The sequence below is a fragment of the Acomys russatus genome, chromosome X (genome assembly GCF_903995435.1).
Source record: "Acomys russatus chromosome X, mAcoRus1.1, whole genome shotgun sequence".
Lineage (NCBI taxonomy): Eukaryota > Metazoa > Chordata > Mammalia > Rodentia > Muridae > Acomys > Acomys russatus.
Genome location: NC_067169.1, coordinates 26182616 through 26206629, shown reverse-complemented (window position 1 = coordinate 26206629; position 24014 = coordinate 26182616). Strand labels below are relative to the sequence as shown.

At 40.1% G+C, this 24014-nt stretch overlaps 1 protein-coding gene and 1 non-coding gene across 2 annotated transcripts in view; both read left to right on the top strand.

The window, feature by feature from the left end:
- The window catches only part of Arhgap6 (Rho GTPase activating protein 6), a 483811-nt gene that overhangs the window by 110661 nt on the left and 349136 nt on the right, over nucleotides 1–24014 (top strand). The gene's annotated exons all lie outside the window — the stretch shown is intronic.
- On the top strand, nucleotides 22712–22816 carry LOC127185973 (U6 spliceosomal RNA). The gene has a single exon (XR_007830238.1). It is a non-coding gene; the product is annotated as a U6 spliceosomal RNA (small nuclear RNA).

The following is a 24014-nucleotide window of genomic DNA, read 5'->3' as shown; positions in this document are numbered from 1 at the left end:
GTAGTGTCCTATTGTGTCATATCACATCTTCAAAATATGCTAATCAAGTAATGGAGGCTTCGGATAGTTCCATATGTTGACTATTGTGAGTAGCATAACAAGCTACTATAACAAGCATATTGATTTCATTTTCTTTGCACATAATCCACACAACAGGATTGCTGACTCATATAACACTTAATTTCTTGATATCCCTTCCACACTATTTTCCATAATGACTATACTAATTCACCTTGCCACCAGTGCACTCGAAGTGTGTCCTTTTCTCCATATCTTCACTAGCATTCATTATCTTTTGCTCTTTCTTGTGGATAATGGTAAACTAGCTTGTATACCTATCTTTCCAAAGCATCCTTTCATCTTCATATGCCATTGTCCTTACATCTTTTGGAGTTTTTGTGTTCAAGCTTATATATTTTATAGAGATACTGGTAACACTGGTTTAAGGACCACCTTACCACTTCCTTTCTATAGACCTTATTTCCAAAAAGGTTACACTTGGAATTTCTGGATACATATGGGAGATGTGACTTACCCATAATACTTATACTCAGAACAATGGAAGTTAGAGATTAAAAAGATGTTATTTTATTACAAATATACTTCAAGTATTTAATAATGAGTTCTCTACCTTTCAAAATCCTTTATGTTGACTCTTTAGATATATGATGTTTCTTCTGATTATGTTGAAAAGTCCTGACAAAATTTTCTCATTTGACAACAGTTAACATGAAGATGGCATTGTGAGACAGTGGCTGAGGATCTTCCAGTAGAATATAGATATTGAAATAATGATAGGTTAGTTTTCTTTTGGTTTGAAACTGTCATCTGGACCCACATTGTGTTGCACAGAGATGCCTGCCTGTCATGGCAAAATCATGGCACTGTGATGTTGTCTAAGACACTTGTCTGAGTCTCTTCCAGTTCCAGAAATGTTGCTTCTATTACCCACTTTTGGACATTTGTATTCATCTTCTGTATTTATCTATTTAGTTCTGCAAAAGAATTTGTTTAAAATTTAGATAAACTCTACTGGCTCCCTCTGGTTCAAATTTTAGGCAAGTCTTTGACATCAGTTGCCAGTGCCAATAACTCTCCATACCAGCTCTTTAGTCATTCTACAAACTGAAAATTCGCCAAAAGAAGATATTGTCTTCTTAAGTATTGTGATGGCTTCCTAAGTGTCTCTTTCCATTGCTAGTCTCTACTTTGTGTAATGAATGTGTAGTTCTTCACATCATCTTTCCAGTGAGCAATGCTGATAATTGAATTTGTTGCTCAGTAGCTACCAAGACCTTCCCTCCATTGCTTGTTTGATGAGTGCCTTTCTTGGGATGACATTTCCCCTTCGTATACCTGTTAGATCCCCTCAACCTAGTGTTCTCAACCTTGCATGCTCATTTAATCAGCCAGAGAAAGATACACATTGTTGCTGCCAGAGTCTCACTTTAGGAGTGTTCATTTGTGGGTCTGGAGTGTAGTTTAGGCATCATATGCAATTAGTATTGCGAATCACTTATTCTGAGCACCATGTCTCTGATTGCAGTGGCAGAACTAATCCTCTTGTTCAAGAGCAGATTCTGTTTCAGGAGGTATGAATTGGGCCAAGAAGCTATGTTAATAACAACTGGTAGTGCTTTGTTATTAACAACTGATGATGCTTTTGGTTTGCCTTTTGTATAGCAGGGTGATAAACTGAGCTTGCTTGTCTTCATGGATCCTGAGTTTAACGTAGAAATTCTTAGCAAATTCTGGGAAGTGAGTTGAAAATGTCTAACTTTCCATGGTTTCCACTATGCTGACTTAAAGTTAAATCTACCCCCTTCTCAATTCTACACATACCACAATCAGATGGGTAATGTTTTGTTTTTGCTGTTTTGATGCAAAGTCTTAATCTTTAGCCCAGGCTGGCCTGGAAGTCACTAAGTGGCCCAGTTGCCTTCAAACTCATGGCAATCCTCCTACTTCAGCTTTTGGTTAGTGTTTCAGGCATGTCTAACTCATGGCTTGAATATACCTAAGAATACAGGGCAACATAAAAATAACATACACAAAACATGGAATTTTTATGTGTAATTTGTTTGGTAATACAACCATGTTGTTCTTGACCCTGAACTTTAGAGAGGACAACATTGTGTTGCAAGGTCAAGTTGATCCATTAGACATTCAGTCAACATTTCGTAAGCATCCTTGCTTCCTTCCATCACAGAATTGGATATTTACTGGTTAATAATGTGTGTTTCGTGTTCTTTAATTTGTATCAGCTTTAGAGAAGACAGTCTTACCATTGTGCATAATAAGGATGAACCAGGCCATTGTGCTAAGTGAATTAAGTCAGGTACCAAAAAAACCAAATCCTGTATGATTTCATTTTTATGTGGAGTCTTGAAAAATGCAATGCACTGGAGCATGGGGGAGAATGGTTGTTGCGATGGACAAGGGTTAGGAAATGGGGAGCAGTCTGTAAAAAGATATGCTTTCAGTTATGCCAGATGGGCAATTTCTGGGGACCAAATACACAGCCTAGTGCCTATGGCCAAAAATATAGTGTTATGTATTTTAAATTTGCTGTGAATATAGATCTTTGGTGTTTTTAATTCCCCTGTGACAACTGTATGAGAGGATGGAAGTCTTATAAAGATTGATTGTGTTAATTATTTCAAAATATTTACTTTTGTGAACAATTCTCTATGGGATATTTAATATATATATATATATACACGAAGTCTCTTGTATAGATCATACTGGCTCCATACTTTTGATAGTCTTATCTTAGCCTGCAAACTACAGGGACTATAGGCAAGTACTATCACCTCTATCTTCCTTCTTTTCTAATCTTAAAAGTGTTTTTAAAACCAGATGTGATTACTTAAGAGGAAGCTGTGTATTAAAATAGACATTTCCAGTTAAAAATAATTCTAGGCCCAAACTGTAGTCAACACATGAAATAAAATATCCCTGGGGGGATGGTGCCCAGGCATCACTGTTGTTGTTTTTCAGTTCTCTGGGTAACTTTGGTGAACAGCGCAGAGGGAGACACAGCCCAGAATATATAAAGCCCTGGGAAATAGCCAGCCCATCCATTGTTTTAATACTCGGATCATCTCAGGTTCTCATATGCTCACTTAGCATTTCTTTCTGACCACATTTGACCTATTGCTTGCTAGGCAGTTTTAGATGGATTGCTTTCCACCTTTGGTTGCACGACAGTTAATGAAATTGAATGATGCACCTCCATGGTACAGTTTCGCGGGTTATACCTTAGCTGTATCATCACTGATGGCTCCCATTGCTCATTGACAAAAAGCTGTTTTCTTTGCCCTTTCTTCCAACTTGCCTACAAATACTACCTTTGGCAGCCTATCTTATGGATTAGAATGGACCTGGCAAATTCATCATGTGTAGTACAACATAAGGAACTTATGCTGGGTAGCCCCACTCCAGGAACACAGACAAAGGAAGATTATCAGTAAGAGAGGGCTGTTCTTGTATTTACTCGCCTGTACTCATTAGTGTCTCAATTTCTGTTGGTGTGAATTGATTACTCAGGAAGCCAATTGACTAATCAAAGAACAAGTATTAGAAACCAGAGCTTATTTATAAATACTCCATTGTTGGTATTGGTGAGACAGATCATAAGGGCAAAACACTAGCTGCACAACTCTGTGACCTGAGATCAATCCCTGACATCCAGGTAAAGGTGGGCAGAGAGAACTGATAGCACAAAATGAAACTCTTCTCTTGCATGTGCACTTATGCACACGCAAACAATGATGCTAATTTTTTAAAGGATGTACTCCATTATCTTACTCCAAATGTGAGTCATGGGCCAGCTACTGCATTGGAAAGCCACTTACACAATTAGAAGTTCAGAAAGTCTAGCACCAGCCAGACCTGCAGAACCATCAGTGCACGCAAACAATTGCTACACACACTGAAGTTTGAGAAGCAACAGTCTGAGAAAAACAGAGTTTTCTTTTGTAAACTTTAACCCTCAAGCTTTCCTTCTGCTGCCATGAAAGGTAACCTAGCCCCAAAGGGAATCCATGGAGAGTCTGGAAATAGTCTTCACTTGGCCATTCAGACACCATTTCCACACTACAGTAGAAGTGTTGGGACATGGTCTATTGGAAACTCAGTACCTGCATGCCATCATTTGAAGCCATAAACTATTTTTAGTCTTTCTGAACTGGCCAAAATTCCACTGTCCAAATGACTAGCAAGAACGTGCAGCTAAAGCAGCTCAGATTTTCTTGTAAATTTTGCTTTTCAAAATAGCTTGTTAGGCATCTACTGTTGAGCTCAGCTGTGTGTCTACTAGTGGATGAGAACTATGTATTTCCTATCCCATGTAGCAGAAGGTTGTGCTTTCCTCTTCAAATTGGCAAAGACACACCACATTTCCCAATACTATTCTATCAAAATAGTAGACTTTGAAATTGATTCAACAAGTACAAAATATGATCATCTCCATCTCCTGCTTTTCTTGAAAATTGAAGGGAGAAAGATTATAGAATATATACCTGAAAAATGATGGTATGATTGAGATTGAAATGCGCGCATGCATGTGGTATGTGTGTGTGTGTGTGTGTGTGTGTGAAATATATATGTGAGGAAAACATGTACATGAGGAAAACACCTATGAATATGTTTATGAAGAATATATCCATGTGGGTGTTGTGTGTGTATGTATTGGCAGTATTGGGAATTGAACTTATCATCTCATGCATATGAGGCCTGCAGTTTACCACAAGACTACAACCCAAACTCCAAGATCCTTCATTTTGTTAGGGGAATTTATAATCTACTGGAAAGTGCTTATCAGTCAAGCAGGTGGTTGTCAAAGACAGTCCATTGAGCTGGAAACAGAAAAGGCAAAATCTAAACAACAAGACAGATATGTTTGTGCAGTGAGCAAAGCACTAGTGAGAAGGAAATGAGTTAAATCCATGAGAATTAACTGAAAGTGCTTTTCAAATATGCGTCTTTACCACTTGCTTTACAAGACTTTAATGAAATATGAGTAAGAATAGCTATGAATTTAGGCCTAATACTTCTCTAATCTTTTCCTCTCTTATAATATTTGTAGTATTTTAAAAATGTAGACTTTAAAAATCCCTGTTAGCATAAGTAAATTCTCCTCAGTATAATGATTAAAAGTGGCTTATAGGATAGAGAAAGACATTTATGTACACAATTTTCTATCTTTTCTCGCAAATCCAGTAAGTGCCAGGAATTAGGGATATAAACATAAATATGATAATACTCCAGTGTAGAAGAGCAAAAGCATCCTAAACATCAAAAGTGCCAAAGCAAGCAAGAAAGCAATCCTTAGAAAACAAGAAAGCAAACATTAAATCCTACTTGGTTTCTTAATTCTTCCACTAGTCATGTACGGAGTTTTGTTTTACTTCTGTTTTAATTGTTTGCCTTCATCTCTTGCAAAGCATTATCCAAATGGCAAACATCCCTTGAGAAATAGCCTAGGAACTAGAAAAATGCTCTTGGAGTCAAGGTGTGGTGGCACATGACTATAATCCCAGTAATGGAGAAACTAGGGCAGAAGGAGCTTCAGTGGAACATCAGTCCATGTTTGAAACAAAGAAACAAATGAAAGACAGAGAGAAAGAAATTAAGAATGATACAAAGAAAAGGAATAAAGAATCTGTAGAGAAAGTATGTCCTTTACTGCATTTCTCTGTTGCCCACAGATTTTAATAATTAGAACCGGCATTTAAAGCTCTCTCCTCCCTGTCCTTACACTCTCTCATCATCACACATACAATAATTTATGGGACATCTGGGCCATATGTGGAGCATATTGTGTGGGACTATGGGCTATGGACTCAATGTCAGGTGTAGAAGCTGAGGTAGCATCCTCTACACTCAAGTTAGTATCAAGAGGGAAGTAAATATTTCTGGAGTTAAGATTTTAGTGAGATATTATGAGCAAAATATTTTGGTCAGCCTTTCTTAACTTTGGCAGTATTGGTATTCAGAGCTGGATTTTGCTGTTGTTGTTGGGAGGGCATGCCCTTTGCACTGTAGGAGTTTTAGAACCATTCCTGGATGAAGATCACTGGCTCCCATCTCCAAATTATAGCAACCTAACTAACTAATATACATCCTAAACTATCACTAAATGTTCTCTATGGGTCTCTCTCCCCAAACTTAAGACCACGTGTCTACAATCACAGCAGGAAGAGTTCAATGTTGCTTCAAGAAGGGGCTACATTGAGAAAGACATTGTTAGCTGATCTCACCATTGTGTATGCAGTCCCATATTGACAGATGGGTGGGTGTTCAGAATACAACTGTAACTGCCTTTATTTGATAAAGCCAAAGAGTTGGTATGCATCCTAAGACTCTGAGGAGAAGGCGGAAAATAAGTTAGCCCTGGAGGACATTTGAATCAAGCAATTGCATACAGCTGATGCTTAGAGAATTCCCCGTGAGGCTCTTCTCTCAATATTTATTGTCTCCAAAAGTTCTGTTAGTGTCTACAAGAAATCATCCCTGTGTAAACACCCCCAACTCTGTTTCTCACATCATAGTTCTAGCTCTCATTTGAAATCCCAACTCATGAAAGCCATTATTTTAGTCATTCCCAACTGTGATATTTCTTTCCCCACCTGGAGATGTGCTTCCTCCCCTATATCCTTATTTGTCTCTGAGTTGATTGACTGGTAATAAGCTTGTGGCCCAAAAGATGAAATGTGTGATAGGCGATCTGCAGCTTTGCTCTCCCCTGTAACTTATCAATGCCCCAGGGGTTTCTCACTTTGCGTCTCAACTCATAGACTCTGAGCCTCAAAGAGGCCTGTCACACCAGCAGGATCCAAGAAGTGACAGATTGCCTGGACATGGGGTAGTGGGGAGAGGATAAAGGACACTCATTCCTAAGAACTGGAGTTAGTTTTCTTGCCCCTACATCACTTTTTTTCTGACTCATCCCCCAATTCAGACTTGAAGTTAGGCTGATGGCCTGCATTAAGGGACTGGGAACACAGTCGTGGTCTTCCCATTTAATCATCTAAAGTTTCTCCACTCATAGCTTTTTTTTTTGCTTATTCTCATTCTGATTCTGATGGCAGGAAAACAGTCTCTGATGTTCCTGGTTCCCACTGACTGAGCTGAGTTGTCCTCTCCATTTTGGGGACAGATATAAATAAAGCCGTGATTTACCCAACCATTATGTGCAGCTGTAAAAACAAAACAAAACAAAACAACCAAATGCATCTTCCAAGGCCAAGTAAGAAGACCTGTAGATGCCACCTTAGAAGATACAATCTATTCACCAACATTTTGTTACTCCCATCCCAGCAGTCAATAACAGCTGCTTTCCCTTCAGTTCAATTGACATTTGCAAAACCAAGTGTATGCATGGCGTTTACAATGTATCTTATAAATATCAACCACTTCAATCCCTTTATCAATTGCATGGGGCTTATATTACTATAAGAATTGTTTCTGTTATTCCCATCCCCTGATTTAAAAAAAAAAAAATAGAATCATGGCTGGGAGAAGGTAAATGAATGGTCTAAGTCATGTTTCTGTTATGTTGTAAGAGAGAAATAAACTGAGCAACCACAATGCTATGCTAAGTCCTAGGCAACAAAGATAGTTTTGAAGGACGGATGGCTAAATGGTTAATGGCACATATGAAGTAAGGATTTCTGGTCATTCCGTATGAAGCTTTCATGACACCAGAGGCACTGCTCCTTCGGGCTATCTAGAGATGGGCAATGACCCTCAAGGCATATCATTTGTATACTGGATATGGACCAATGTATCCACGGGCTAGCCATACCCTAATCACATCATTTAAAGATTCTCAAAGAGCTCTCAAACTCTAGGCCATTGCTCCCTATGTCTAACCACTCCAGGCCACATACCAGACAATAGATATATCTCCTCCACTCCAGTCCACTCTGCAATGTTTAATTACACAATCTTATACCTGTTTACTCTTCCAGATCCAGGTCCTTTCCTTTCCAGGGAAATCTCAACAAAGGGTCTTCTCGCTCTTGGTTTTCTCTTGCGCCCCCTTGTGGCGGCTTACTTGGTATGGCATGCCTCCTCTATCTGGGAATTAGGAGCAACAAACTATCTTTTCAGAGTCAGTTGGCTGCTGATCTGTTGTTAACCTGATCAGACATGAATAACAGCAACAGCTATATTTAGAAACAGTTGCATCACTACAGTTTGACACAGGTGCTCATCAGAGGACCGCAGCTAGACGCTGTTTTAAGCAGCTCAGAGCGGTGCTGCACTGTGCCACAAAACACAATTCTTTTTGCCAGCGTTGTTCCAAAACAGCTGTTTTGCTCCCCTGTGGCCTAGCATGTGTGATGATTTGTAAGCTGTTCTTAAATTGTGGCCCAGAAAAGTCAGACTGCCTAAATAGCATTGCTTGTAAACTACTTGCAATACCCCATTTCCTTTCTCCTTTCTTTGAGAAACCTTATTGACCCCTTCAACCCCACTTTAAAAACAAACAAAAAGAAAAAGAAAAACAAACAAACAAAAAACCAAACAACAACAAAAACAAAAACCCAAAGTGGGGCATTGTATAAACCAGGCTGGTCTTCAACTCACTATGTAGCCAAAGACGATTTCTGATTTTCCTGTATATATCTCCCAAGTGGCTACCACATCTGGGTTATTTGGTGCTGGTGATTGAATCTGGAGTTTTCTGCATTTTAGGCAGATACTGTACCAAGTGAGCAGCAACTCTAGCTCCTGTGCTGCCCTTTAAAAGAGCATTTTTTTTCTATAATATTTTCTGTGAACTCTCTCAAGGCCATGGTGGTGCTAATGGGATATCTCCTACCATGAAGTCACTGGTAGTGTGTCAGAACCAGTCACTTTTGGAAGATTATCTCAATCATACTAACATAAGGATAATTAGTATTAGGCCAAGTAAAGATGGCCACCTGTCCAGTGGGTAATTTAGCTTATAAGCTTTTCTTCCAAAGCTGGTAGTTTGCCAAGATTAGTATTATTTTTCTTTTTTAAACTTATTTAATTATTTATTCACTTTGCATCCCAGTTGTAGCCCCCTCCCTCCTCTACTCCGAGTCCCACCCTCTCGACCCACCCCTATTCTTCAGAAAAGGGGAGCCCCCAACCACTCTGCCTCATCAAGTTATATCAAAACTGAGAATGCCCTCTTCCCCTGTGGCCTGGCAAGGCAGTCCCTCCAGGAGGTAGTGGTCAAAAAGTAAGCAACAGAGTCCATGGCAGAGACAGCCTTTATTCCCCTTGCTAGTGGACTCACAGGAAGCCTGAGCTGCTCATTAGTTAGGTTCAATCCATGTGTGGTCCTTGGTTGGTGCTTCAGACTCCACAAGCCCCTCTGGGCCCTGGTTAGTTATTTGCCATGATTGTTGAAAAGAAAAATCTAGAATGAAGAATGGGAGGAAATGTGCTCCCCTTCTCACTAGTTGCTCTCAGAAGGTACAGCCTTAATCCTTGGGATGATGTTGAAATGGGAATTCTTTTCAATATTATAGTTGTTTCTCCCCTCAAGAACCTTACAGATAATTTCTCTATCATGGTCAGTTATATCCACTAAGCTAAATGAGTTTCATTCTACATAGTTGCAAAGAGCTGTATGTAGGGTTAGGTAGCTGAAAATGGCATTTGGAGATCTGTGTTCTCCAAATTTAGAAAAAAGAGTCATCTTTATTTTCTCATCCCCAGAGTCCTGAAAATAGTGTAGGGCTGCAGTTAGCTAAAAGATTTTTTGCTGTGGGCACTTTTTGAGGTTAGATTGCTTAGTCTGGTTGAGAAGTGGGAGTTCTGATCTGAGGCCTCTGGGATGAATTTCCTAAGAGGATGAGGCCCCCTCATTTACCCCCAAGTATCTGAGTTGATGCTTCGTGAATGACTAAGGGGTTGGTATCTGTCTCTCATGGGCAGCTCTGCACAGTGCAGGATGTTTCCTTCCCTGTATTTTTGTAACTGTTTTAAATCTGATTCCTAAGAATGAAAGAAGCTGTTATGAGGTCCTGCCCAAAAAGTAGAGTGTTCCTCTCAAATACATTGCCTCAATAACTAATTTATTGGGTAGTTGAGTAATAATTTTATGAACCTACCAGTGATTCACAAGCAAGGATAATTTTGCAGAACCTAAAGATATTTTGATTGCCACAACCCAGAGCAAACTACTGATGTATAAAGAAGGTGGTGGTAGAAAGACAGGATTCTCCCAAATGGGGAAAAACAGTGATTTCAGATTCTTTTTGGAACTTGCAACACATGCTCTGGACCAGAAAGCAAAAGCTGAGGCCACAAAGGGGACCAGGCTGTAACTCTCACAAGAGTGTTCCTATTGACCGGGCCTCATCAGCCGTGCCTTCCATCTCAAAACTCCCACTTGCTGGAGACTCCTTCAACCACATGAGTGTGTGCCGGACATGAGTCATTTCACATTCAAACCCTAGCAATTAGTTTCAAGGAATCTATGCTAAAACTCTACATTAATCAATGGAGAAAATAATGTTGGAAATGATCTTTATAACAATCAGTATTTATAACATTAAATATTTTTTTAAAAAGAATCTTTACCTGAAAAGCCCACTGGCTTCCACTTACAGATATCTTAATCGTAAGACTTTATGTGCTGCATAAACTTTTCCTAGAGAGATGCAAAAATAAATGTGTACTCAGATAGGGCCTGGTGATAGACAGAAGAAGAAACTCCACCCAGCTTCAGCTTGGTGAACCTGTGAGTCTATTGGGCTTACTTGCAAGGGCATGGATAAGGGGTTCCTTTCAGGAGCATGGGTGACACCCCAAACAGCTGCACCACTGCAAGTCTCACCCTAGCATGGATGGCAGTTTCTCCAAGCCTGTGAAGATGGCTTCCCCCACTTCAATAAATCTCCCACATTCTATATGCTCTACCACTTGCTAAGACCACTTTACAGCTTAGGTTGAATTAAATAGAACTGTCAGGGAGGTGGGAAAAGGAGGGGCTGAAGTCTCTGATTAGAGTCTGATGACTACCTTATTCCACTCTGTCTGTGTAGAAGGAACATCTTGAGGCTCTCTTGTGAGCAATGAGAGCTGCTTTGATGAAAAAGATAATGACTGTCATGCTTGGAAGGTAGGATTCTACATCAATACCTAATTCTATATCTGAGACATTCAATACTGGGTTATTATTATACACATTTTTGGATTTGGGTTTTTGTTTGGATCTTTATTTTTTTTATTGATTATGAGGAAAATTACAAAAATTCTGAGTTGCTCCTGAAATCATTAGGAAAGGGGGAAAAAAGCTACCATGCTGTTCCTCACTAGACAATTGATTTTCATGCTCTTCTCCAAGATCGAAATTTTACTGGCAGGTGTCCAAATGTGGAGCGTGCAGGAGACCAATGAGAGAGAGGCGATTTAAGATGTCACAGGCCCCTTTTCTTGCCAGATTTTCTATAGTTGTACTCATGAGACACCAGATCAATATCTTCCGGTCACTACGACTGTCTCAGATGAGAAGAAAAAGGGAATGAGCAGTTGCTAAAAATGGTCTTCAGGATCAATACACTGAGTCAGCTCACATTTTCAGTATGAAAAGATCAAAAAGTCACTGTTATCATAAGAGAAATTTTTGGTTCTCTTACTTGTATGCTTTTTGTGCCATAGAGAAGCTATAAGAGAGAACAGTGGTACACTATTTTATAAATGGTGTGTGTGTGTGTGTGTGTGTGTGTGTGTGTGTGTGTGTGTGTGTGTGTGTGTGTGATTGAGACAGGTAGCCCATCCTGGGCTTGAAGTCATATCCTCCTGCTCAGCCTTCTATGTGCTGGGACTACAAGTTGAGCTACCATACCGTGCAATGAGTACATGTACGTGGAGAAACCCCCCCTCCACACCCCCGTTTTCTTTTACCACAAAGAGCACCTGAGTATCTATTAATGGCTGAGACTTCAATCTGGCAGCATTAGTTCTGCAGTTCTCAATGTGTAGTCTGAGGAACTCTTGAGGATTTGTTGTTCCTAGGAGTTTCTTGAAGTTCAGATTGTTTTCAGTTGGGGATAGTGACACATGCTTGAAATCCTAGCTCTTGGGAAGCTAAGTCACCAGAATTTTGAGTTCAAGGTCATATTGGACTATATCACTAATTCTAGGTCAGCCTGGGGAATACAGTAGTATCATGCATTCAAAACCAAAGCTGTTCATAACAACATGAAGATATTATTTGTGATTCTTTTTTTACTCTCATTTGCTCATGGTGTTCAGGAGAGTTTTTCTAAGACTAGGCTTTTGTTGTGCTGGTATGTTCTGATGGTGTCATACTGACACCTGTAGAAATGTCATTCTGTGTTGTAAAACATTTTTATTTCAGGGCCTGGGAAGATAGCTTAGTTGGTAAAATACTTGTTGGTAAGTATGGGGACTGGAGGTTAATTCCCCAGAACCTATGTGAAAAAGCAGAGCATGATGGTACACACTTACTTTTTAATGTATAAAATATTATTTTTTAATTCTTTTCATTTAATTAAAATAAATTTTTTCTCACATAATGTACCCTGTACCCCCTCCCTCTACTTCTTGCACTTCTTCCCAACCTTCTCTCCCATCTGGTGTTGTCTCAAAAAAGCACACAGGTGGCTGGCACCTGAGTAATGATGCCTGAGATTCATGTCTGCCCTTCACATGCAAATACACACATGTACATGCATACCATCCACATGTAGCACCACACACACACGTGCATGTATACACTTACAATTTTAATTTCTAATTCTATCAAAAAACAACAGATAAAAGCTACATAACTACATACCTTTGGAGCACTCAATGTAAGAAAAGGGTCCTATAGATGACATATTCTTCTGTAGGTACCAGGGAAGTAAAGGACACATGGTTTCTGTGCCAAAGCTTGATAGAAATAGGGGAAATTATTTCTGGCTCCTTGTTTCTACTCCAGAGACTAGTGTGGAGTCTCACAGTGGTGGTGCTGTTGCCCTTTGGGTAAGGAGCAGGTTTTGTGGAAGGGCTGACTTATTCACTGTGGAGAGTTTAGCCAAGTCACTGCTCTCCTTGCACTTGATGTCAGGAGCTATCCCTAGTTGCAACAACCAAAAAAAAAAGTATCAAGATATTGTTGTATGGTTGGTGGGAAACAGCCCAATTGAGACTTCATATCTCTTAAGACAGATTCTGTTGTTTTAGTAGGCCACAGTCCTGGATTTTGTCACACAGTCATTTGTAACTGTAAACAGGTGGGCAACAGTAATATTTATTTGAGGTGGGTTGGTGCCAGCCAAAATAGAATATTCAGTTTTTGTGGCACAAGAGAACAGGTATTTGGGAGCTGGTCATTTGGGAAAAGAGAATCCACATCTGAAATATTTGCAATGGTGATAGTACATTTCATCTGCTCCAAAAGAGCAGAAACATTGGATTCTACTGATGTGCTCAGATATAGACATTTGGAGGCTTTTCAATTGAAAGAGATTTATTTGGTAATTTCATTTGTTTTCCTCTGAAATCCTACTGTGCTATTATTTGAGAGAGCCCATACACAGCATTATCCTCACTAAATACCACAGTAGAAATGCAAATATCAAAGATAAACATGACAACAATTATACAAGATTCTTGCTTTATCAGAGTCATCATTTGGGCCCATAAATATAGTGGCTATCTTTAGTTTCCCAGAACCGACTCAATTGTTTTTCCAGCTTTCATTAAAGATTTACCATCATTCTTGATATGTATTGTTCACAAAGGAATGAAACCATTTGTCTCTGAAACTTAGAGTGATCTGGGCAGGACCTTTCCCAAAGTGGGGTCCGATTCCAGGAATCAAGCACAAAGTGTTTATGTGGTGATAGAGATAGAGGAGTAGAGGTGTGGAATGGTAGAGGGAAAAGTGCAGTAACAGCTGTCTCTGTGACGCACTTCTCCTTAGGCAATAGGCTATAGTCTCCTTAGAAGCTCCTGGGAGCCAGTCTAGATAAAACAAAAGTCAAAGATTAAGATATCTATGCCCCCAAACTCCTGTGTACCTTTACATCATGGCCATATCTATAGGCAAAAACTCTTTGGGACTTCTGGCCTACATTTTTTTTTCTGACAAAAAAAAAAAAAAAAGCCTTTAGGCAAGTCTCTCTCTCTCTCTCTCTCTCTCTCTCTCTCTCTCTCTCTCTCTCTCTCTCTCTCTCTCTCTCTCTCTCTGGATGTGTGGGTAGTAGTAGTATGGTGTTAGAATGTACTAGCACTCTGAGTGCTGAAAGGATGGGTGGGTCATTGACTGGGTCCCTTCCATCCTATGTGCTGTGGTTGGCTCACTTCACTCACTACACTGTATCTGACCAGGCTTGTGGGATGATCAATGTTACATGAGCAAAGGAAAAGCAGCTGAAGAAAGACCTCAAAGGGATATGGGCAAAAGTCGTGCATGAATACACAGTGAAGAAATCTCACCAGCAAGATGGCCAAGAAGACTTACATGTTGCCAAAAATACGGAGCTATTTTGTGTGAGCCATAGCCACCTGTTTTAAATTTCAGCACAGAAGAGATCTTTATAACAGTGACAAATTGATGTTTTTGCTGATGAGCTTGAATGTATCACATTTAAATGCAAGTCATTGATTTCAGTTCCATAAATGAGTTTTATTCATCACAGGGATTGGAGTTGTCATTCTCATGCCTCCTGAGTCCATTTTTTTTTCCTGAATCAGGTAATCTAACTGGTCCCCATTTTTATCACTTCCATCCTCCAAGTCTTTGCCATAACACACAATCTTTCCAAATCACCCGAACCGTTAGACATTTCTTTTATAATTGCAGAACACATACATTCCTTGCTCTTTTTTAAAAAATATATTTTATTAATTTATTCATATCACATCTCAATTGTTAGCCAATCCCTTGTATCCTCCCATTCCTCCCTCCCTCCCATTTTCTCCTTACTCCCCTCCCCTATGATTGTGACTGAGGGGGACTTCCTCCTCCTGTATATGCTCATAGGGTATCAAGTCTCTTCTTCATAGCCTGCTATCCTTCCTTTGAGTGCCACCAGGCATCCCCATCCAGGGGACGTGGTCAAATATGAGGCACCAGAGTTTGTGTGAGAGTCAGACCCCACTCTCCACTCAACTGTGGAGAATGTCCTGTCCATTAGCTAGATCTGGATAGGGGTTTGAAGTTTTCTGCACGTATTGTCCTTGGCTGGTGCCATAGTTTGAGCAGGACCCCTGGGCCCAGATCTGCCCATCATAATATTCTTCTTGTAGGTTTCTAGGACCCTCTGGATCCTTCTATTTCCCTATTCTCCCATGCTTCTCTCACCTAAGGCCCAATAGGAAGGATGTCCTCCCCTCTGTTCCACTTTCCTGGTAAGTGAAGACTTTCATGGGACATATCCCTTGGGCTAGTGTCCAGATATAAGTGAGTATATACCATTTGACTCTTTCTGCTTCTGGGTTAACTCACTCATTATGATCATTTCTAGTTCAAATCCATTTGTCTACAACTTTTGGGAATTCCTTGTTTTTAATAGCTGAGTAGTATTCCATAGTGTATATGTACCACAATTTCTTTATCCATTCTTCTACTGATGGACACTTAGGTTGTTTCCAGGTTCTGGCTATTATGAATAAGGCTGCTATGAACATGGTAGAGCAAATGTTCTTGTTGTGTGCTGGAGCATCTTCTCGGTATATTCCAAGGAGTGGAATAGTTGTGTCTTGAGGAAGCCTTATACAGCCAAGGCCTTAAGGTCATCAATTAATAAACGGGTCCTCATGAGGCTGATAAGCTTCTGTAAGACAGGAGACACTGTCAACAGAACAAACAAACAAAAAAAAGCAACAGCCTACAGACTGGGAAAAGATCTTTACCAACCCTACATCTGACAAAGGTCTAATATCCAAAATATATAAAGAACTAAAGAAATTAAACACCACCAAACCAAATAACCCAATTGAGAAATGGGGCTCAGAACCAAACAGAGAACTCTCAACAGAGGAATATCAAATGGCTGAGAAACACTTAAAGAAATGCTCAACCTCCTTAGTCATCAGGGAAATGCAAATCAAAACAATTCTGAGATTCCATCCTACACCCATCAGGAATGGCTAAGATCAAAAATTCAAGTGACACCACATGCTGGCGAGGATGTGGAGAGAGAGGAACACTCCTTCATTGCTGGTGGGAATGCAAACTAGTATAGCCACTTTGGAAATCTATCTGGCACTATATCAGAAAACTAGAAATAGGGCTTCCTCAAGACCCAGCTATTCCACTCCTTGGAATATACCCAGAAGATGCTCCAGCACACAACAAGGACATATGCTCAACCATGTTCATAGCAGCCTCATTCATAATAGCCAGAACCTAGAAACAGCCTAAGTGTCCATCAGTAGAAGAATGGATAAAGAAACTGTGGTACATTCCTTGCTCTTTCTCAGGTTCACAGTTACTACATTGTTGTTAAGGATGTCACATTTATTTACTCAAAGTAGGGTAAGAATCACAAAATGGCCCAAGTTGTTGTATTAGTGACTGTCATTAAGTAGAAAAGCTACTCAAGGACTGGACTGAACCACGACTTTTAGGGTCTAACTTTGTCTGAGTAGAGCAGGACCCATAATCATAAGGGTAGAACCAAATTTGTTTGGTTTAAATAATGATGAAGTGCTTCGCAGTTAAAGACTCACATTTCTCAAACTTTAAATATTTAGCAAACTAACATTGTTTATTGAAATGAGAAGATTTTAATTTAGAAGTTAGATAAGAATAGTTATGTTATTTTAGCTTTAAACATACAATGACCAATTCTTTGAAGAGTCTTTGATTTATATCTCATTATATTTCTTACAAACAGTGAACCTTGGGACAGTCTTGAGTGGTTCCAGAGTAGTGAAATTGCATTTCAGCACCACCTAGTGGTCAAAATCTGATACTTCACAAATGTGTTTTAAAACATGACACTGGTAAATTGCTTCATTTTTAAAAGAACTGTGAATACAAAGCAGAAACTAGTGTTTCTTTAAATATACATATTCTTACATCATCTTTTCTTAGTTTATCATTCTTCCCCTGACTATAGACAGCATACAGTATTTGGGTAACTCAAACCTGAGAGGGGTAGTATAGGAATGCCACTTCCTCCCATCTAAGTACTAACCAAGGTGGACCCTGCTTAGCTTTTTATATCAGCTGTGGTCTGGGAGGTATGGTCATAGACAAAACACGTCCTTCTCTACATAAGGTGCCAATGCATGATTCTCTTTGGCAGAAAATCTTTCTTTTAGTGGCCCAGGGACCTAGGATTCTTCTAGCTTATTGAGCAGCCAAGTGTGAGGGCAAAAGTCATCTCACTATCTTTGACAGGCCAGGTTGAAAATGTTTCAGTATTGTTGATTATCTGGTCTCTACCACAGCTACTTCATGTCTGCTGGTATAGTGTAGAAACAGGAATATATAAATGAGTAGGCGTGGTTGTGTGCCAGTCAAACTTGAGTTTTGAATACTGAGATCTGAGTTTCACATGGCATTCATGAAACCTCCCTTACCTTCAGATTTTCTTCAACTATTTAACTGTAAAGTCATCCTTAGTGTCCAGAGCATTTGTCCTCTCCTACTCTTGAGGTCTGGCACCTTTTCCTTACTGCAGTGGTATGAATAATGAATCAGGAAGAATTTCTGGGAAAGCCTGGAAAAGACACTCCATACCACTGGCCAGAACTCATTAACATGCCTATAGTTAGGTGGGTTGGTGACCATTTAATAATGGAACCACAGTCTCCAACAAAGAATATATTGTTACTTTCAAAGTACAGTTTCTGTTGAGCATGGTGGCACAGGCCTAGAGTCCCAGCTCTTTGGAGGCTGAGGCAGGAGGATGATGAGGATCAAGTCTAGCCTGGGCTACATAGTGAGTTCAGTGTCAGTCTAGACTACCAAACAAGCAAGCAAACAAACATCCTTCCCCAAGCTCCTCAGTATAATTTAATTTACTTTTTTCATGATTAGTTGATGTCATTTAAAGAAAGCTGTACTCTTCATACTTGTTACAGGTATTGAGTTTAAAAAGAAAGTTTCCAATGGACATGTTCAGTTACATGTTGAAGTTATAACAAATGCATGTGACTACAAAATGACAATCAATGGGGCAAAAATTAGTAAGTAAACAGAATTGGAATTTTGAAGAAACCATATAAACTGTAGGAGAAATTGTGTGTTCATACAGTTTAGATAAGGACTCTTATTGCCTCAATGATGTCCTTGGTTGGAACCAACTTTCTCAAGGACTAGTCAAGGACTAGACACACAGTCCTTGGATCGGTCTAGTATGTGCACAATACTGAGGGGTGTGTGTCTAATATTCTGGTTTTGTTGCTCAAGGGAGCACACAAGGAGTACTAAGTGCTAGAATACTATACCCAACACGATGAGGTAGGGGATTTCTGAGAGTGTTAGGTCAGCCTGGCCCATGTTCACCGTGCTATTTACAAAATCAATTTCTCCGTGTGTGTGTGTGTGTGTGTGTGTGTGTGTGTGTGTGTGTGTGTGTGTGTGTGTATGTATGCCAATTTTGTCCATCTTCCATCTTAGATGTGCCTGGCTTTACTGATTACAACTCCAGGCTGAAGATCAAGGCTTAATATAGTATGGAATGTAACCAATCATTAAAATATTTTGTTTATTGCATATGCATGTGTGTGTGAAGACTAGCACATGTATAGTGGTTAGAAAACAACCTATGGGGCGGTCGTTCTTTCCTTCCACAGTATGAATCCTGAAGGCTGAACTCAGGTTTTCAGGCTCTGCAAGTACCTTTTATCTGCTGAGTTATCTCTCTGCACCATGTAATAAATTTTAAAGGGGCAAATTTCAAATTTGAGTATTCAGATCTGTTGCAGCTCAGGTTCAAGATAGAAATCTTAGAGGCGAAACAATCATGAGCCCTTGTAATGAAGTGAAACTGATAAAGAGGAAAGTGAGGAAACTGCACCAGGAAAGGAAGGGCAGTGAAGCAGCATGCAGCAGAGGGGTGGGGGTGGGGGGAGATTTCAGAACAGCAACTACAGAAAGTCAATTTTGCTTCTTACTACATTCACTTTTCCAGCAGAGGGCAGCAAGGTCTCATACAAGAACAGCATAATGGCATGTTAGCACTTCTCTTTAAAATAAATAACCTACCTAACTATCTACCTACCTACCTATCTATTGACCAATAAGGAAGCTTGCTATATACAAAAAGGGCTAAACTAGAAGTAAAAATAAAAAAAAACCTGAATTTAGAATGTCTTTGCAATTCATTCTGCAGGCAAATTCATAGATCTGTGATATTGCTGCAATATTACTAGGCCTTCTTCTTTTAATCATGACAAAGAATTAACATGGAAAATGTTTGGGAAACTTGTGGACTCATCCCTTCATTCTTCAGTCATCCATTCACTCAATATGCTCTAGTACTTGCTGCAGAGACTCAGGGATTAGTATCACGTACTCATCTTTCCAGTAACCTATTACAAATTTAGGAGACTGTGCTGTAATTGACATGCAAACAGCATGGTAGGTAGTAAGGCTTGATTTGAATTTCCAGAGGACAGTCCTGCCCTGATGTCGTCTCCTCCTGCACTGTCTTGTCACTCGTTCCCTTTCTAACCACACAGACCTCTCAGCTTTTCTTCATATTCAACAAGTTCCCTACTTTCTTTGGCATTTCTTTTCATAGTCTGTGCCTAGACTACATTCCCATACACATCTACCTGATCCTCACTGTGTTATTCACAAGGTCATTTTCTCCGTGTGTGTGTGTGTGTGTGTGTGTGTGTGTGTGTGTGTGTGTGTATGTGTGTGTGTGTGTGTGTGTTGCATTCATAAGTTTTTGGATGCACATTCATGCCGAGGCCAGAGAAACATGTCAATCATAGCATTCTTCCTTGTTACCTGGAGATTGGGCCTCTCATTAAACCTGAAGCTTACCAGTTAGGCTATGTTGACTAGCCACAGAGCAATTGGGATCCACACAATGCTGGTGTTACAGCACTTGCAGCCATGCCCAGATTTGGGGCATTAAGGAATTGAACTCAGATTCCTATGTTTACAAATAAAGGGCTTTACCCACCGAGTCGTCATTGCTTATGCCTCTTACAAAGATATTTTTACCACAACCACATTGCATATCGTGAGAAGATAAGTCTACTTGTAGACACTGTGTCCTGTGGGAAATACGGATTTGAACATTTGCCTAATATTTGATTGGTCTTCCTGAAGGAAATATTTCTAGATAAATTTTCAAGTCTAATATATTGTTTTGGCTTACCAGGTAATAGCTCATTAAGAAAAGAGTCAGGCGCCGGGCGTGGTGGCACACGCCTTTAATCCCAGCACTTGGGAGGCAGAGGCAGGTGTATTGCTGTGAGTTCAAGGCCAGCTTGGTCTACAAAGTGAGTCCAGGATGGCCAACATAACATAGAGAAACCCTGTCTTGAAAAGCCACCAAAAAAAAAAAAGAGTCTATATTTTCTTTGGGAAAGATTTACTGGGGGTAGTCTTGAAGGTTCTCCAATGTCTGACATCCAGGGGACACTCAATTCAGAGTCATACTTTAGGTGGCAATCTCTGTTGATAGGGTTGACAGCTGACATTCATTGAACACTTACCATGCTCCAAACATTGTGCTAAAGACTTGACAGACTTCCTCTAGAGTAATAGGCTGAGAAAAGCACAAATTACTGGGGTGAGGAGACTGTGTTTATGCCACACTTCTTCAGGAGTAGTCCTCTGTGGACCATCAGAAATGCCAGCCCTTCCACTGTTAACGTCCTGATTTGAGTACTTACTCTCTTTCATTACTAGATTGGTCTTTTCAAATATTTTGATAATTGAGACTGTCTACATCAGACTTGGGTGGGTATAGGGAAGGTGAAGAGTTTCAGGTTATTTGTTCCCTTATTTGTACACAAAGCTAAATGGAAGCTCTGGCTTTTAGGATCGTGACACACTTGACTGATGTATAGACATATATCCATGAAGTACTCCAACCCTGGGTTCTGGTGTGCGAAGATCTTGCTAGAGAGATTTTGTACTAGGGAGGCTAGGGAAAGATGTTTGCTTGAAGCCTGGGAACTCATAGCCTCCTTGTCCATTAGGACCTATTCAAAGCATTCGAAGAATTTGCATTCATGACATTCTAGAGATTAAAACGACAGACAACCTGTCCTAGTGATAGTTACCATTTCTGCGATGAAACCCCATGACCAAAGCAACTTGGAGAGAAAAGGGTTTATTTAGCTTACACTTGATCATCATTGTTCATCATCAAAGATAGTCATGGCAGAAACTCAAAAAGGGCAGGAACCTGGAAGCAAGAGCTGATGCAGAAATCATGGAGGGATACTGCTTACTGGCTTGCTCCACTGCTCAGCCTGATTTCTTATAGAATCCAGAAACACCAGCCCAGGCATGGGCCCACCCACAATGGGCTGGGCCCTCCCCCATTGACCATTAATTAAGAAAACTGCCTTACAGGCTTGCTTACAGCCTGCTCTTATGAAAGTAATTTCCCAGTTGAGTTTTCTTCCTTTCCAATGATTTAAACCTAGCCAGCACACAACCTCTTCTCTAGTTTGCTTAGAAACACTGTGAGCTCTGCTAGGAGACATCCTTCCAGACCCTAGCTAGTGAACCATGAGGATGTGCTTGCATGGTCCTGAGGATCTTTGTGTGGCTGAATGGCATTGGACGTGTACTCTACTCAAACTGTCCCTCACTAAAAAGGATTCACCTCCTTCTGTGCTGAAAGGTTAATGGGTATAATACGTTATATAAATAAGCCTCAGAAGGAACTATATTCTTGGTCCATTACGAATGTAATTTGCTTAATTAATAGCTTAATAAATAGCTAATTGTAGTCCTTATGGCATAGAAGCAGATGGACTACAGGAAACACACACACACGCACACACATGCACACACACACACTTACTGTTAGGACTACTTTTCTTTTGTGTTTTACAACCGTTGTCTTGGTGCTTCTATTGCTGTGGTAAGACACTGTGACCAAAAGTAACATGGGGAGGAGAGGGATTATTTCATCTCATAACTCTAAAGTTGCAATGCATCACTGAGGGAAGTCAGGGCAGATACTGGAGTCATGAAACTGGAGGCAGGAGTTAATGCAGAGGCCATGAGAGGAATGCTACTTACTGGCTTGCTTCCCATGGCTTATTCAGACTGCCTCCTCCTCCCCCCATCTCCTCCTCCTTCTCCTTCTCCTCCTCCTACTCTTTCACTTTCTTCATTTTATTTTGTTTTATTTTTGGTTTTTCAGGACAGGATTTCTCTGTGTAGCCTTGCCTTTCCTGGACTCGCTTTATAGACCAGGCTGGCTTAAAACTCAGAGCTCAGCCTGTCTCTGCTTCCCTGAGTGCTGGGATTGCAGGTGTGTGCCACTACTCAAGGCTCAGCCTGCCTTCTTACAGAACCCAGGACCATAAGCCCAGGGATGGCACTGCCCACAGTGAACTAGACACTCCCACTTCAATCATCAGTCAAGAAAATGCCACACATGTTTACACACAGGAAAGTCTGGTGGACATTTTCTCAAAGGAGGCTCTCCCTTTCAAAATGACTTACCCTGTGTCAAGTTGACATTAAAACTAAGCAGCACAAAGTCATATTAATGGTCTCTAAACTTTTTTATTTGAAAGCCTCCATTCTAATCTCTCATCAAATGCTTGCTTTGGCAACACATATACTAAAATTGGAACAATATAGGGAAAATTAGCATGGCCCTTGCATAAGGATAACACACGAATTCATGAAGCATTCCATATTTTTACATGTATTTTTAAAGGGGTCATTACTAGAGATTTACCCACTGGGCAAGATGCTCCTGGTGACTGGAAGGCCTCAGTTGCTATATATTAAAAACAAAAAAGGGGGAAAAACTCTCATTAATCAATTTGCTAGTTGTAGTCTATTGTCAAAAATCCACATAACAGGAAATAGCACATTGCATGCTTGAAAATGAATTGACATAATTTTTCAAAATAGTATCAAAGTATCACATAAAAAACAATAAGATATGTGTCTCGAGATACAGAATTGAAAACAACATTCCTGATTTAGGAACATTTCAGGATTCCTTTCTAGAGGTTAAGTTCCTGTCATCTTTGCTAGGCTCACCCACTTGCTATGCTAAACTTATTTTCCATGTATTAGGTATGAACAGAAGAATGGAGAGTTCATATTTTCAGATACTGGAATCTATAGTAAGGTTCTGAAGTGTGAAACTCTGTGTTACTATTGAGTTATCCTGAAAAGAACTGGTGAGATGAAAATTCATGTGAAGGGGATTGAATTGGGGGGAGACCCCATGCAACACTTATCCCTCACATCTATAGACCACTTGTGGAGAACCTCTATACTACAGCAACAAAGTCCCAAAGATAGGCCCAAAATGAAGGAGTACCCTTTCCCTAAATGTAGAAATGAGCTCAAGGGAAAAGGAACTATAGAGGTCCAGGGGAAGTCAAGGGCAAGGGACATGGAAGGCCAGGGACTCTGCTTTGGACCGTGCAAAGTGCTTCCGAAGCTCTTCTCTCTTCTACATACACGTAGTGGTTGTATGACCAGGATGCGGAAATCGTGAAAATATTAACTCAAAGATTTCTTTGATGCCCCTTCCTAGTCATCCTCATATTCAGCCTTTTGCAGGACAGCAGAGCAATGTGATAATAGCAGAAAGTAAGACCCAGGTAGGTGCACTTAACACTTGACCCTTGGAGGATAATTTTTGTCTCCCCCAGACTTGTAGTTACTAACAGTATTAAGCCCCAGCTGTCTGCCAGCTCATGGATGCACTGAGAATTGGCTATCCTTCATCTTTGTTGGATTTCCACCTTTTCCTAATGTATCTTTCAGTCTTCCTTCAAAGTCGGCTTGAAAAGTCTGCATTTGCCATCTGTTTCTGGTAAAATATGGACTGGGAAGGCTTTTGTATTTTTTGCCCCACCATGGATGCCAGTAGTAGATG